The sequence below is a fragment of the Dasypus novemcinctus genome, chromosome 17, assembly GCF_030445035.2.
Source record: "Dasypus novemcinctus isolate mDasNov1 chromosome 17, mDasNov1.1.hap2, whole genome shotgun sequence".
Lineage (NCBI taxonomy): Eukaryota > Metazoa > Chordata > Mammalia > Cingulata > Dasypodidae > Dasypus > Dasypus novemcinctus.
This window is the reverse complement of record NC_080689.1, coordinates 42850636-42864237: the sequence shown is the minus strand read 5'-3', so window position 1 is coordinate 42864237 and position 13602 is coordinate 42850636. Positions and strand designations below refer to the sequence as shown.

The 13602-nt window shown below is 38.6% G+C and overlaps 1 long non-coding RNA gene across 1 annotated transcript; it reads right to left on the bottom strand.

The window, feature by feature from the left end:
• Positions 1-439: 439 nt before the first annotated feature.
• LOC139436750 (uncharacterized) lies at positions 440-13381 on the bottom strand. Its single transcript, XR_011646107.1, has 2 exons — positions 13095-13381; positions 440-6012 (listed from the first exon to the last, which is right to left on the bottom strand). It is a non-coding gene; the product is annotated as an uncharacterized lncRNA (long non-coding RNA).
• Positions 13382-13602: the final 221 nt, after the last annotated feature.

The window sequence follows — 13602 nt, the reverse complement described above, 5'->3', positions numbered from 1 at the left end:
TGATGCTGTGAACATTGGGGTTCAAATATCCACCTTTGCTCTCAATTCTTTGGGGTATATACCTAGAAGTGGGATTGCAGGATTAAAGGATAATTCTATACTTAACTTTCTGAGGAACCACAAAACTGTTTTCCCTAGCAGCTGCAGAGCCTAATTTTTTAAATTTTATTATAAAAGTCTCTGCTGATATAGGGAAGCAAAAGTCATAGTACCATAAAAATATTCTCTAACTGATAATTTATAAAATTGGTAATTCCTACTCAAATATTTTTCTGTGTGAAAACACTAACACTTATTTTCTCCACCCTATCCTATCCAGTTGCCCCTCAGTTAACATCTTTAATCAACCAAACTTTGAGATTGTGGTAAACATCCAAGAATACAAAGCAAATGGAATGCAATGATTAGATTTCTGACTAAGAAACATTCTCAATCACTGTTCACTCAAGAGATGTATTTATTGAGTACTATTTACTGAGCTTTACGGTGGTGATTAGAAAAAGAGGGATTAATACACATAACAATAAAGGTTGTTATTTTTGTCATCAAAAAAATAAAAGTGAACTCCAGATTTTGCAACAGGCACAAGATTTCATGAGTCTGTTGAAAGTGATATTAGAAAACTCTTCAAATAACACACAATGCTATTGGCAAGTGAGACAGTTAATAAGAGAAGCAAAGAAAATAGAAGGGAAATATGCTTCAAAATGGAATAACTGGAAAATAAAGTAAGTAAGGGAGGCCCCAGGAAAATTGATGAGGCTTTTGATAATTTTTGCAATAATGACTATCTATTAGGAGAAAGAAGGGGAAAAAAAGGCCACAAACTAGGAGAAAATATTTGCAAATCACATATATTCTGGATTTATATCCAGAATAAAAAAAGAACTTTAACCAAATCTCAATAATAAGAAAACACCCCTGAAAGAGAACAAAATACTTGGATATTTTGCCAAAAAAGATACACAGATGCTAAATAAGCACTCAAAAAAGGCATTCATCATTACTAATTAGGGAAATGCAAATTAAAACCATATTGCGGTACCACTATATTCCCACTACACTAGTTAAAGTTAAAAAGACTGACCATACCAAGTTTAAGCAGGATGTAGAGCAACTGGAACTCTAGTACACTGTTAACAGAAATGTAGAATGATATAATCACTTTTTAAAAGTTGTAATTTCTTTAAAAATTACACATATACCCACCATATGATGCAGCAATTCCATTCCTAGAATTTGCCCAAGAGAAAAGGAAATACATATATACAAAGACTTATACATGAATAGTCTCAGCAATTTCATTTGTAATAGCCAAAAACTGGAAACAACTGAAATGTCCACCAACAGATGAATGGATAATCATACAATGGAACACTACTCAGCAATAAAAAGGAATGATTAATTGATCTACACAACACATGGATTAATTTTTAAACTATGCTGTATGAAAGAAGGCAGACAAAAGATTAATAATAATATTATATTATTCAATTTATACAAAATTCCAGAAAATGCAAACTAATCCATAGTGACAGAAAACAAAGTTGTTTGGGCATTGAGGATCTTGACGGGGAAGAATTACTACAGGGCATGACGAAACATTTGTGAGTGATAGGTATGTTAACTATCTTGATTGTGTTTCACAGGTGTACACATGTCAAACCTATCAAATTGTACACTTTATGTGTATTTTAGGGTTTGTCAAACATATTTTAATAGAACTGTTTTTTAAAAACCACTCTCCACATAAGTAGGACATGAAGTAATGGATGTCCCAGTACGCTATCAGACTTTATCAAAAAATTACACTCAGAAAAATAAAAACTATTCATTCCTTTTTCATTCTGCAGACTGAGACAACCCATCTTTAATCAGTTAGTAGGACTGAAAACTGAGACCACCTATGTCAACATGGTTTGACTATTTGATTATAGAAATCCTTGCCCATTAAGATAAAACTGATAAAGTAGGTCATTTTATCATAAAAATAAAAGCTAAAACTGTAAATCAGTAAATATCATTATTATTTACTTAAGTAAATATTTCAAACTGACTTTTGGAGGCAAAGAGTTTGCTAATCTGAGCAAGCAGTTCTTAATATCAGGATAACAGATTGTTTACCTGGGCAAAGAGCTTACTTTTCAGACATTTTACTTATCAAGACTCACTTCAAGTCCTTCCCTTCTCTGTGTCCACCAATCCCAAACTATTATGTAACAACCTTAGCCCAGTCCTAATCAAGTACCTGCCTTGAAAGACAAGCCATAAACTTTTTTTAAGTCCACACCACAAAGCCCTGTAAATACCCTACCCTAACTTTTCTTTTTGAGCCACTATTAAGACTCAAGGTTGTGTTCTCTCATGCTGCTGTAAATTCATCAAACTTGGCTTTGCCTGTCAACAAGTTTCCCTGCTGGTCTTTGTGGAGAAGTCAACAGTTGATAATCCTAAGAAAATATTTAGTTACAGTTTTAACTTAATTTTGTTAAATTAAGATAAAATGATATGGATGAACCTGGAGGGCATTATGTTGAGTGAAGCAAGCCAGACACAAAAGGACAAATATTGTATGATTGCATTATTATGAACCAAATATATTGTGTAAAATATTGTGTATTAAAATATATATGTACCCATACATCTAATTGAGAAATGTATGTTTTTATTCAACTATTTTCTTTTTAGTTTTTGTTTATATTTTCAATTAAATGTACAAAAAAAGTTTAAAAAGATAAAATGAGCTTCATATTTTTTGTTTCATTCAAGATAAATTCCTACTCAAACTCTTCTCCCTAATGTTTTCTATAAAATTTTATTCCCTATTTTAAGTGGATTCACTTTCTATAGATTTTTTCTGGACAAATGATGCTTACATAGTGAGGACTTCCTATATCTATGTACCATATGTTTCTGGACCCTGTTGGCAGATTCTGCTCTCTCCATGATCCCTGAAAAAGACTAATCACATCAATGCTTTCTGAAAAAAGATCCAGCTGCATAAAGAGTGAATTGAAAGTTGATGCTTTCCTAAGAATCTTATTGGGAACTAGAGGAGAGAGACCTCTTTCACACAGCACATAGTATTTCCCTTTCCTGAACCCATTTCAAAATCTCTTCCCTGATCTCTGTTTGGGGCTCCCAGCTTCTTTTTTCCTCCATGCAAGTCTCTCTTCTAAAATCCCTTTTATTGTCCTAAGCAATTTAAACTCCAAAACAAAAGTTGTCAGCCAAATAGAGACTACTATAACTCTTCTACCTTTCTTCCTTAGGTCTCAATTTATTTTCCAGAAACTCTTCAATTTCATTTATTCACTCCTCTTTTATGCAGGCTAGGAAAGATATATATATATATACACACACACACACCTATATACATATATCACATAAGCTATGTGTGTGTGTATAGTTGTTTCTTTCTTCTTTTAGAGCTTTCCAACTTTTTTTCTGTTCTTTTTCAACTACTACAAAAGAAAATCTGGTCTGATGATTGAAACAGTGAGACATGGGTTATATTCTCCTAATCTTCCATGTCACTTCAGCATATTACTTAGTTTCCACTTGCACTATATTTTTTCCTGCTAACTAAGGGAAGGGAACATGACATACAGGAATTGAAAATGGTATAAGTGATTTTTTAAAAAAGTACTTTGAATATACACAGAACACATCTTTCCCAAACTGTAAAGTGGAGAGTTGTTTTAGCTTTTCCAACACTATATACTTCACCATAATTTCAAACTCTCAGATTTTCATTAGAGCAATCATCAACACTTACCAAACCTGGATGAGCTTCTGGAACAATCATATCCTCCTCCTCCCCCTTACATGGGGTCAGAAACTGTCTTCCATAGCTCAACACCTACAATCCTCATAACTTCTTCATGATGACTTTGTTTTTTTTATTAGCAAGGTATCTAGTGAGTCTCTAATTTTTATGAAGCTAAAGAAATACCATTTTACAGTTTGTAGTTTTCTGTTTCTAAAGATGGAGACATGTCTTCCTCCTTGGGGAAATCACTAGAATAAATCCTTTGGCCATCTAAATCCAATTGTAAAGTATCTATTTCTTATTTTGAGAGAAAACTATGAAATCACACCAAACTTGGGGAAGATGAAGAGTGGTCCCTTAACTAGTAGCATCAGTTGTCACCTTGAAACTTGTTAGAAATGCGAATTCTCAGGCCCCACCACAGACCTACTTCTCAAATTCTAGGAGTGGGAGCCCTTTAAATCACTTCTTTATACTGACTTACTGAAGGTACCAGTGAGAGTTCTTTTTCTTTTCCAGAGAGCATTCTTGATTGTCAGTAACAGTAACCAATTCTGGCTAACTTAAATGGAAGATTCATTTATTAGGAAGTACCAGGTAACTCACAGAATTAATGAGAAACAATGAATAACATTCTTAGATAATGGACTGGAACCAAGGGAGTCAGGGTGGTAAAAAAAAATCTGGTGAAGATGCTGCTGCCACTATGAACATATGCCACCACTGCTATTTGACATAGCTGCCACAGTAGGTAACCACTGTTCCTGATAAGTACACCATGGATGCTGGACTGCCTATATAACAGCTACCACAGACTCAATATCATCTATCACTATTTCACTTCACATCACTTGCTCAAGATTCAAAGTACATGGTTGCCAAATCTGGGTCATAAGACTGTCATGGAAGTAAGCAGAGGAGGAATCTCACCCCTTAGGCTTCTGAAGTTAGAAGTAGAAGCCTACTTCCCACCAAGACCTAGATAATGGGAGATTTCCTCAATCTAGAAAGTGGGTTCAGATGTTAGGCAACAAAACAACAAAAAAATGCAGATGTCCACTACTGTAAGTGTTCTGAATAAAGTGAATTAGGTGCATTTTTAGTAGGACCATGCCGTAGCAGAATTAGGCAAATATGTTCTTTATATTACTAATTACAGACTTAAGAACGATCCAAAACTGACTCTTTGTTCTCAAGAGAAATTTTTTCTACACAAGAATTAGCTCACAGTGAATCATAAGATGGATGGTGCCTGCTGGCACATGCTGACATGCTAATCTTTTCACTGAATGCTTGAGTAAAGACTGTGAAAATAAATTACTAGATTTGAAACATTGCTACGTGGCCTTGACTCTTGTCTTTCAAGTGGTGTTATATAAAATGGAATAACCTGGACATTTATTTTAAAACACACACACACACACACACAAACAAATACTGACATAAATGTCACATCCTGTACAAACATTAACTCAAAATAGATCACAGACTTAAATACAAAATATAAAACTAGAAGACTTTTAGGAGAAAAAAAAGCATAGGTAAGAATCTTCAGAATCTAGAACTAGGTAAAAAGTTAAAGAGTTCCTAGACTTGACATCAAAAGCTTGATGCATAAAAGGAAAAACTGATAAGTTAAAATTCATTAAAAGTAAAAACTTATACTCTGAAAAAGACCCCATTAGGAGAACAGAAAGAAAAGCTACAAACAGGGAAAAAATATTTGCAAGCCACATATCTAACAAAGGACTAGAATCTGGAATATATAAAGAATTCTTAAAACTTACCAGTAAAAAACAGAATATCCAATTAGAAAATGGGCAAAAGACATGAACAGACATTTCTTTCTTTCTTTTCTTTACTTTTTATTTTATTTCTCCACACCCTTCCCCCCACTCCGAGTTGTCTGCTCTCTGTGTCCATTCACTGTGTGTTCTTCTGTGTCTGCTTGTATTCTTGTCAGCAGCACGGGGAATCTGTGTCTCCTTTTGTTGTGTCATCTTGCTGCATCAGCTCTCCGTGAGTGTGCTGGCACTGCTGGGCAGGCTGCACTTTTTTCACACGGGGCGGCTCTCCATATAGGGCGCCCTCCTTGAGCATGGGGCTCCCCTACGCAGCAGACACCCCTGCATGGCACAGCACTCCTTGCACGCATCAGCACTGCACGTGGGCCAGCTCACCACATAGGCTGGGAGGTCCTGGATTTGAACCCTGGACCTCCCATGTGGTAGGCAGATGTTCTATCAGTTAAGGCAAATCTGCTTCCCATGAACGGACATTTCATCAAAGACAATATACAGGTGGCAAACAAGCACATGAAAACATGTTCAACATCATTAGGCATTAGGGAAATGCAAATTAAAGCCATAATGAAATATCATTACACTAACAGAATGGCTAAAATTTAAAAAAATGATGACAATACCAAATGTTGGTGACAATGCAGAGAAACTGGATTTCTTACATACTGACTGGTGGGAATGTAAATTGTACAAGCCACTCTGGAAAAAAAGTTTGGCAGTTTCTTAATTAAAAAAACTAAACATGCAACTACCATGTGAGCCAGCAATTGCACTCCTGGGCATTTATCACAGAGAAATGAAGATTTATAAATACACAAGACTGACAGATAAATGTTCATAGCAGATGTATCTGGAATATTTCAAAACTAAAACCAACCCAGAAGATATCCTTCAAGTAGGTAAACAGTTTAAACAAACGGTGGTACATCCATATCATGGAATTCTATTCAGCAATAAAAAGGAATAAACCATTGGTACATGCAACAACTTGGATGAATCACCAGTGAATTATGCTGAATGAAAAGAGTCAATCTCAAAAAGTTACAACCTTATATGATTTCATTTTATAACATTTTTTTGAAATGACAAATACTAGCAATGGAGATCAGATTAGTGATTGCCAGGAATTAGGGAAGTGGGAGGGAGAGAGGTGTGGCTATAAAAGAGCAACAGAAAGGATAGTGATGGAATTATTCTGTATCTCGACTGTATTGAGGTAAATATCCTGGTTGTGATATTGGATCACACTTTTGCAAGATGTTGCCAATTTGGGGAAACTCCGTGAAGAGTACAAGGGGATCTCTCCGCATTGTCTTACAACTACACACGAATGCAGTTGGAATGGAAAAATTTAAAAACCAAAACAAAGCACCAGAAAAATTACTCAGGTTCTGTGTCCAAAAAGCCAGCTCATACCCTATGGGTAGGTGTTAGGGTTTTTCCCATAGAAGAATATTTGTGTCTGCTATTTACTATCCAGAGGTCCAAAATGAAATGACCATAAACTGTAAAAGGATTTAACATGTTCTCTGGGGCTGAATGGGAACTAGGAACCAACATATTGTGAAGAAGCCTGAAGCATCTTCTTTTTCTTCTTTTTTTTACTTTTCATACATATATAAAAGTAGAATATACATATATAAAAGCATATAGCTCAATGAATTTTAGCATACTACACACACCTGTGTAATCAGCTCTCAGATAACAAAAGAGTAAAATCAGCACTGCAGAAGCCCCTCTTCTCATGCCTCCTTGCATTCAGTACCCTCAAGGGTAACCATTATGCTGATTTCTAATGCCACCACAGATTAGCTTGGCCTGGAATGGGATCATACAGAACATGCTCTTTCATGTCTGGCTCTTTTGCTCCAACATTGTTTTTGAGATTCATCTATATTGTTAGAAACATCTGTAGGTTTTTCATTCTCATTGCTATGTGGCATTTCATTTTACATATATTATCACGATTTATCCATCTTACTATTTATAAGCATTTAGGTAGTTCCTAGCTTCGTGCTCTTTTGAATTGTGCTACTAAAATATTCATGTAGATTCCTTCCTGTGAACATATGCATATATTCCCATTGGGTATTTTCCAGATAGTGGCTTCTCCAGCACCTGGGTCCTGGAGTGAAGACAATGTGGAACAGGGTCTCCTCCTGACCTGAGAGGGAATATTGTATGTACGAGCCATGCCCACTCGAACTGGAAGACCCTTAAGGAATTATCTTCTAATTCTAAAATATCCAGCGTCATTAGGAGCAAAAGGGAGCAATTGTGAGCAATTAGGAGCTCTCTTAAGAGTCCCTGAAATCATATCATATAGGTGGCGATTGGTGATACCTACTCAAAACCACCAGGCACGATCAAAAGTCACCAAACAGGGTAGGGGACTTGGCCCAGGGGATAGGGCATCCGTCTACCACATGGAAGGTCCAAGGTTCAAACCCAGGGCCTCCTTGACCCATGTGGAGCTAGCCCACACGCAGTGCTGATGCGCGCAAAGAGTGCCCTGCCACGCAGGGGTGTCCCTTGCATAGGGGAGCCCCACGCGCAAGGAGTGCACCCCATAAGGAGAGCCACCCAGTGCAAAAGAAATTTCAGCCTGCCCAGGAATGGTGCCACACACACGGAGAGCTGACACAACAAGATGATGCAACAAAAAGAGACAGATTTCCGTGCTGCTGACAATAGCAGAAGCAGACAAAAAAAAAAGAAGAACACGCAGCAAATGGACACAGAGAATAGACAACTGGGGGCGGGGGGAGGGAGGAGAAGGGGAGAGAAATAAATAAAATAAATCTTTAAAAAAAAAAAAGTCACCAAACACTTTGAAGTGATAAAAAGAGCATAAAGGATATTTAAAATAAATCATAAAGAGAGAACAAAACCCAATGAAAATTAGAATGGACAGAGTTGGAAAATAACTAAATATAACTTCTAAAATTAAAAATACAGTCATTGATGGGAAGCGGATGTAGCTCAACTGATAGAGCATCCATCTACCAAATGGAGGGTCCAGGGCTCGATCCCCAGGGCCTCCTGACCCGTGTGGTGAGCTGGCCCATGTGCAGTGCTGCTGTGTGCAAGGAGTGCTGTGCCACACAGGGGTACCCCCATGTAGAGGTGCTCCAAGCGCAAAGAGGGCTGCCGCATGTGAAAAAAGCACAGCCCGCCCAGGAATGGCACCACACACATGGAGAGCTGATGCAGCAAGATGGACAACAAAAAAGAGACACAATTTCCCAGTGCCACTGGATAATGCAAGTGGACACAGTAGAACACACAGCAAATGAACACAGAGAGCAGACAATAGGGGAGGAGGGAAGAGAAATAAATAAAATCTTAAAAAAAAAAATACAGTCACTGAAATCAAAAGTTCAATGGACAAGTTAAACAGCAGATCAGACAGATTAACACTGAATTCAAGAACTGGAAATAGATCTGATAAAGTTATCCACCATGAGGTAGAGAGACAAAAACTTGCAAACTCTAAGTAAGAAATGTAGATATTAGAATCAGAAGGTGTAATGTATGTTTAATAGGAATCCTAGGAGAAGGGTGACAAAGATATTCTGAAAAGTTAGTAGCTAAAAATTTCATATAATTGATGAATGACAAGAATCTTTGGATTCAAGAAACACAAATCCCATAAGTGAAAATAAGCCCAGGGGAGCAGATATAGCTCAGGTGGTTGAGCGTCTATTTCCCATGTACAAAGTCCTGGGTGCAATGCCCTGCCCTGGTATCACAGAAAAAAAAAAAGCCCAACACATTGTACTAGCTACACTATAGTGAAATAGCTAAATCTAAATGCCTAACAAAAATAAAAATTGTAACTAATCATGATAAATAATCAGTAATAACTGTAAAATAATCTTAATATAATCATTCCTTTAGCTTCAATTTTCTCCTTATTAAAAATTGAACTCCAAAAATACTCTAGTTCAAATGAATTAGAGTGGATAGAATGAGAAAGATTTTGTATGAAAAATTCAAAAGTTAAAATCATACAGGAACTGGAAAAAAAATCTTCATTTCTCAGAATCAGTATTCTTGTGCCTTTAATAGTTGTGACACAGCAAGAGTCTGGATATTTGACATGGGAAAATGAGTCATTCTAATATAATTCAAATACTTCTAAAGATTATGCACCTGGCAACAGTGATTCATGTACTTGCCAATATATCTCCAGCCACAAGCATATCATATACAGGGAAAATTACAGCAGGGGAAGGCATACACTAACAACCTATCTTTATTCCCTTTGCTGCTGCTAAGTGGATTATCAAGAAGTGGGATGATGACTATATAGAAGATATATATCTTTATTTTTTAGAGCAGTTGTAAGTTTACAGAGAAATCATGCAGAAAGTAGAATTTCCATATACACCCCCCTTCACACACAGTTTTACTTAACATTTTGCAATAGATGGTGCATTTATTACCATCAGTGAACCAATATTACCATAATTACATTATAACTTAAGTCCATGGCTTACATTAGAGGTCATTCTTGTGCTAAACAGTTCTATGGCCTCTTCAAAATTTTTTTCTATTGTGGTAACATCTATACAATGTAAAATTTTCCATTTTAACCATTTTCAAGTATACAATTCAGTGGCATTATACTCACAATATTGTGCTAGTATCAGCACCATTCATTATCAAAGCTTTTCCATCACCCTTAACAGGAACTGCACTAATTAACACTGACTCCTAATTTCCCATCACAACCCCTGCCCTGGTAACCTGTTTTCTAATTTCTGACTCTAAGAATTTGTATATTATAATTATTTCATTTAAGTGAGATCACACAATAGTTCTTCTTTTGTGTCTGGTTTATTTCACTCAACATAATGTCTTGGAGATTCATCCATGTTGTAGCATGTGCTTCATTGCTTTTTAAGGCTGAATAATTTCAAGACACAAAGATTTATTCGTAATTATGCCTAATTCCTCTAGTTTAAGGGGTAACCTCTCTTTTCAGAACATATTCCAAGAAGTGATATTGTACTTTCTGGGTCTTCTAGAAGGGCAAAGATATTCTACTTCCTACAGCGGTCTGATAAAAAGTCAATGACCCCCTCAGGGTCTGGCTGAAAGGTTTATGGGCTGTTAAGACTTCTGCAGCGTATCCTGAGCTCCAAGAGATAAGAAGTGCTAGGCAAAAGGATTGAGGACAAAAATCCACCCGACTTTGGGTTACAGTCTCCAATGATGAGTAGATTAGAGAAAGTTAAGTTCTTCCAACTTTTTCACCAATAGCCTTTTCTATTAAACTTCAGGTACTATAGCAAGAAGAGAGTTGATCTCTTTTGTTTCAATGTTTTTTTTTTTCGAGTTTTGCAGTTGAGATTTCCTCTCCCAGGGAGCTTGACATCCCCTGGAAACGCTTCTTTGAAGTCTTAATTCAAACATCCCTGTTCTTCCGGATCCCTGGCCTAGGCTTCCATATTGTCCTTTTAACTGCCTCTGGATCTGCAATCCGTGCCCCACTCTACTCTTTCCCTATCAGCCTTCTATCTTCCCTTAGCCTTCAACCAACCTAGTCGTTAACCATTCCCCTTCAAATATTCTCAACTCGATTATCTCTATTTAGAGAGAGAATTCATTAAGACAATGTAGGTAAAATGCTAGTGGAAAGAAGTGCTCAATAAGTGGCAGCTAAACCAATACCATGATCACTACCAACACAGGTAACATACTCTTCTTCCTTTCTCATTCTGTCTTACCAGTCATAAACCCTTGAACTGTTCAATATTTTTGGAGAAAATCAGTGAATTGTACAGAGTGATGATAGTAAATTCATACTTCCAGGCTTAACTATATATACTTATCCATGCCAAACAATTCTACTGTTTCTCTAATCAGTATTCTGATTTTTGAGACTACTCTAAGTCTTTGCCTCTCTCCTCTTATCTCCTATCCACCACTTTCCCTATTATTCTCATTCTCTTGCTTCAAAGAAAAAAAAAATAGAAACCATCAGAAATTAACTTCTTCAACTTTCAGTCTTCAAATATGCAAACCTTCCTCCATCTGCACCTACCTATCCTCCCCTCTTTCCTCCTGGTATGGAACCAGTCTGCTTTACTCTTAAGAGCTAACTCCTCCACATTCCCTCCTGCTTTGTCCTTAACCACACCTTACCTTTCTCTCAATTGGCCCCTTTCTATCAATATTTGGATTTATCCCACCTTCAAAAATTCATTTTTATTCTAGCTACATCCTTCTCCCTCTCCTGCTCTTCCCACCCACACTTTTCAAAAAAGGTTGTATACATTTGCTGCCTCGATTTATTCACTTTCCTTTTATTCTTGGTCACTGTAATATGTTTCGTTCCTACATTCCACCAACACTGTTTTTACCTTGTTTATCAATAAATCCAAACCCTTCTTAGGTCTCATTTCATTTGACATGTCAGCCTTGTTTGGCACTGATGATCATCACTTCCTGTATTCGAAACACTTTGGGTTTACTGATGTTCACTGTCCTAAAATTCCTTCTACTTCTCTTATTGCTCCTTGTGAGTAGTCTCTGTGGTCCACCTCCTCTATCTCTGCCGATCCTTAAATGTCGGGATTCCTCAAGGTTCTGTCAGGAGTCCTCTTCTCTGTGTCTTATTCCCTCCTATCCTTTCTGATCCATATGTCAAAATACCTACCTGTCCCCCAAAGGCATTTTGTCTTTTCTGATTCTGAACCTGCATCTCCTCCTGTGTTCCCTATCTTTGTGAAATTCTTCTTCGCTAACAACCCAGCTTCCCAAGCCAGAAATTAGGCATCATACTGTCTCTTCTTTTTCACTCTTCACATTCAATCCACGACCAAGCCTGACCAAATCATTTCAACTGACATCTAGAGCACCGTTATGTCACAATCTTTTAATGGGTCCTCCAGTTTACAATCACGCCAGTTCCAATCCATTCCCCACACAAAGCCAGTGTCTTGTAAAATGCAAATCATATCATGCCACTTCTGGGCTTAAAAATCAATCCTTTAAGCAGTTTCTTGTTGCCTTTAGAGTAAAATCCTCAACTCCCTAGCATTTCCTTCTGTCTCATTTCTTCACTCCTCTCCTTTGAGAGCAATTTTCAACTATCCCTGACTTCTCTGAATTCGCAGAGTGCAGGCCTGCAGTCTCTAAGCTGTTCCCTCTGCTGGGATATAGGTCCTCCTCTCTTCTTTCCCTAACTAATTCTGCAGTCAAACCAGTATTCCTCTGGAAACCCACCAAACACCCCTCCAGTTTGCACTACTCCTTAGAGTTTCCCAGGCATCCTGTACTTACCTAGCAATTAAGCATTGTCTCGTAATTGCACAGTCCCTAGTCTGTAAATCCCTAGAGGGTAGAAACCAGGTGCTCTTAAAACTTTTCCTCTCAAGAGCCAAGCCTGACGCGCTCAATGACAACTATTCCCTTTTTGGGATTGATGGCGACCAAAATACCAGAAAGATGAAGGCTTAAAAGGGACAGAGGAAAAAACAACAACTATAAGTAACAAATAGGATGGATACAGGGTACATAGGTTTTTCCAAAACTCTTGTAGCCTAGAACTAGGGGTTACTCAGAGCGTGGGGAGCCAAACCCACGCTTTGTCTGGGCCACGGCGAGTTAGAGCTGCCGCCGGAGCGCGCGACCCCGGGCGGGGCAGCACAATAGCTTGGAATTCTACCTCGTGTTTCCGGTGGGGCGGTCTCGCACGCTGCGGGTGAGGCCCGGAGGTGGGGGCTACAGGCCGGGCCCCTGGCGAGGTAGGGGCGGCCCCCGGGCTCCCGCCGCCACCGCCCGCCTCCTCCGACGCCGTCGCCCCGCCCCGCCCCGCCCCGCCCCGCCCCGGAAGTGACTTGAGGTCTGTCCGGAACCTCCCGGCCCGGCGGCTGCAGCGTCACCAGCCGAGCCGGTGCGGGGCGGGCGGAGCGGCCGCTGCCGCCGCCAACGAACCGGGGACCGCGCGGGGGCCAGCGGTCGGGCCGAGGGTGACGGGCCGCCGGCGGCCGCGGGGGGACGACGACGCGGAGGAGG